Raw genomic sequence first — 3,389 nt, forward strand, 5'->3', positions numbered from 1 at the left:
TTGTAATCAGTTACTGCCACCCTTGGATATTTGCAGTCCACCCCTGGACACATGCAGTCCACCCCTGGACACATGCAGTCCACCCCTGGATATATGCAGTCCAGTGCAGTGAGGCATGCTCTGTTCTGTACAATGGAGAAACCAAACAACTACTCCAAAAACTGGCCTTCAATGTTTGTCAAAGTTTGTCAAGATGCTTATGTTTAAGGCAAAAGCTGTGACCTCTTTCAAGTTTTGCAGCGTATTTTCGCTCGAAGCCGTGAACACATGTTAATCAGACAGACGAGGTGGCTGAGTGGTTAAGGCGATGGACTGCTAATCCATTGTGCTCTGCACGCGTGGGTTCGAATCCCATCCTCGTCGTTTCATATTTTAAGGTCAACGTCCTGACACAGGATCATCAGTTGATGGTGTCATAAACATTCCAACTTAAGACAGTAATACTGGTCTCCTGTCTATGGAGAAGTCCACAGTCTGTGCATTGGTCCAGCTGTAGTCATTAATGGAAAACCCACATTCAGTAGGTCAGGAAATGAGAATATGTGAAAAGGTTCAATATTGAAGACACCTGGAGCCACTCTAACCAAATAATGAACTCAAAACACCTGCAAAGGCCTTTAAATGGTCTCAGTCTAGTTCTGTAGGCTGCACAACCACGGGAAGACTGCTGACTTGACAGTTGCCCAAAAGACGACCATTGACACCTTGCACAAGGAGGGCAAGACACAAAGAGGCTGGCTGTTCACAGAGCTCTGTCCAAGCACATTAACAGAGAGGGAAGGGGAGTACAAGCAAGAGGGAGTACAAAGTGTTCTGCCCAAACAGGGACTTGAACCCTGGACCCTCAGATTAAAAGTCTGATGCTTCCAATACTTCACTAGTACACTTCATGTAGAGTAGTGAGTCCTGATTGACTTGCGATTAACCCTTTATACAAGGGGGATTAGCTCAAATGGTAGAGCGCTCGCTTAGCAGCTCCAGCCTGCATTTTAGGGAGGGTGTAGCTGGATGGATGAGGATGGAGCTGCTGTTTACAAGCTGTTTACAGAGAGAAACAAGAAAACAACAGTCAGCATCATCTTCCATAAAAACACATGACAATAACATGTGAGACAGAGAGTTTATGATCAGTGCTCCCCCTGCTGGTTAGGACATATGATGACATTTTAAATGTACCAGTCAAAAGTCACTCAGTGGTTTGTCTTTGTTTTTATGACTTTCTACATTGTAGATTCATCCTGAAGACATCAGAGCTGTGAAGGAACACATGTGGAATGATGTAGTGAACAAACAGTGTTAAACCAAGCAGAATATGTTTGATGTTTGACATTCTTCCAAGCAGCCAGCTTTTGCTTTGATGACAGCTTCACGCACTCTTTGCATTCTCTCAATCTGAACTGAACCACCAATGCTGTGCAATGCTGACATCTAGTGGTGAAATCACAGGCTGCAGCCTCCTCATTCCAAAATCAATCCCTCCTCCATATAAAGTCAGAAGTTCTAAATGTGAGTCATTAAATGAGAGGTTCCAGCAGAAACGTCCAAACATCTGAAGAGAAGCTGAGAAGCCTGAGATACAGGGGCTGCAAGCTGAGCTTCAACTGTTCCTGTTTAGACAATAAGAACAGATCATCACTGTCTTTTAAAATGTTCTGATCAAATCACATTAGTTTGTATATTTATATTACACACAGAGCTGTTGTTTCAGTCACATCCATTTGTTATGTGTACAGTGGGTGCAGGAAGTATTCAGACCCCCTTAAATGTTTCACTTTGTTATATTGCAGCCATTTGCTAAAATCATTGAAGTTCATTTTTCCTCATTAATGTCCACACAGCTCCCCATACTGACAGAAACACACAGAGCTGTTGACATGTTTGCAGATGTATTAAAAAGACAAAGTGAAATATGACATGGTCCTAAGTATCAGAGCCTTTGCTGTGACTCTCATATATTGAACTCAGGTGCGTCCATTTCTTCTGATCGTCCTTCAGATGGTTCTACACCTTCATCTGAGTCCAGCTGTCTTTGATGATACTGATTGGACTTGATGAGGAAAGACACACACCTGTCTGTATAAGACCTTACAGCTCACAGTGCAGGTCACATACTGGGTGATGACGTCCTCCTGCAGGTGTTACTGTGGAACAACTGCTCTGGATTGGGATGAGTCTGAATAGAACTTTGTTAGCTTTGTAAAGCTGTGTGGTAGTTAGAGAGGAACTGAAAAGTGTCAACAACATATACGCTGTGTTGTCAGTCCCCACTGCTGGCTCTGTCTCGGTGAGCTTCCACTCAACTGCAACCTTCTTAAATTCTTTATTAAGTTTGGTGCTTTGTAGAAATTGTTTTCACATAGCTGCTGCTTTCAAAAAAACAAGCTTCAAGGAAAGATTTGACATTTCTGAGCAGTTGTTGTAGTGAAGAACCATCATAGAAAACATGTCTGATCTCTCTCCAGACATTATCACGCTGTCTTCAGGTGCTGTGGAAATGAATGTTGTGATGAGCATCCAAAAGGAAAAGGTGGGATTTCTAACAATTCCCAGTTTGCCAGATTAAAGGTTAAGAGCATCAAGGTCCTGTCAGTGAGTGCTGCTAACAGTGATTAATACAACAACTACTGTTAAAAATAAACATATGCTGTTTGCATGCATCACGTTCTTACTCTGCAGTAAATGCTGTGTGTCTTTGATGTGTGGAATATAAGAGCTTTTGTAGAAGCTAGTTTGTGTATCTGCATCTCTCAGTCAATAGTGTACATTTACATTCTAGAAATGAAGGCTTGCTGGGTGACAATTGTTGTATTTATAATGAGTTCAGAATGTTTGAAGATGTGTGGCTCGTGACAGATACAGGAAGTGACTGTTCAGTGTGTTTTTCTTCTAACCCAAGTTTCAATACTTGTGTAATTGTACAAGTGTAAATGGTGTAAAGTGTAAAAACAGTCTACAGGCTCTTACGGGAAACAAGAACATCAGGAAAATTCTCTAGAAGTTTTATGCAACTATGCAGTGGTAACAGAAGTGTCAAAAACTGCAGTTTCCCCTGTGGCCTCTGGGTCTTACTCCAAAAATAATTTAATTTCCATAGATCTGAAAGAATAAGCCATTCAAATGGAGACATCATTATAACATATCCCTGGGATAGGTGTGTGCTTGCTGTTATGTATGTGTGTGATTGACAGCTGTGCTCAGCTCCACTGTTACTGTGCCTGCATATAACTGTCAGAGTTGAACGGCAAACACTGATTTTGCTCATGCTTGTACTGCATGTGTTGATGTGAGAAATAGAGTGACATGGACAAGGGAGGTGTGCAGGTCAATACAGTCAGTCTGTAGATATTGTCCTCACCTCTTTGGCACACGCATAGTCTAAGAGATGATGT

The 3,389-nt window shown here is 42.0% G+C and overlaps 1 non-coding gene across 1 annotated transcript; it reads left to right on the forward strand.

Moving 5' to 3' along the window:
• The first annotated feature begins 281 nt into the window (after window positions 1-281).
• On the forward strand, window positions 282-363 carry trnas-gcu (transfer RNA serine (anticodon GCU)). Its single transcript has one exon. It is a non-coding gene; the product is annotated as a tRNA-Ser (tRNA).
• The last annotated feature ends 3,026 nt before the right edge of the window (window positions 364-3,389 follow it).

Source organism: Parambassis ranga, unplaced genomic scaffold (assembly GCF_900634625.1).
Source record: "Parambassis ranga unplaced genomic scaffold, fParRan2.1 scaffold_37_arrow_ctg1, whole genome shotgun sequence".
In the NCBI taxonomy this organism is placed as follows: domain Eukaryota; kingdom Metazoa; phylum Chordata; class Actinopteri; family Ambassidae; genus Parambassis; species Parambassis ranga.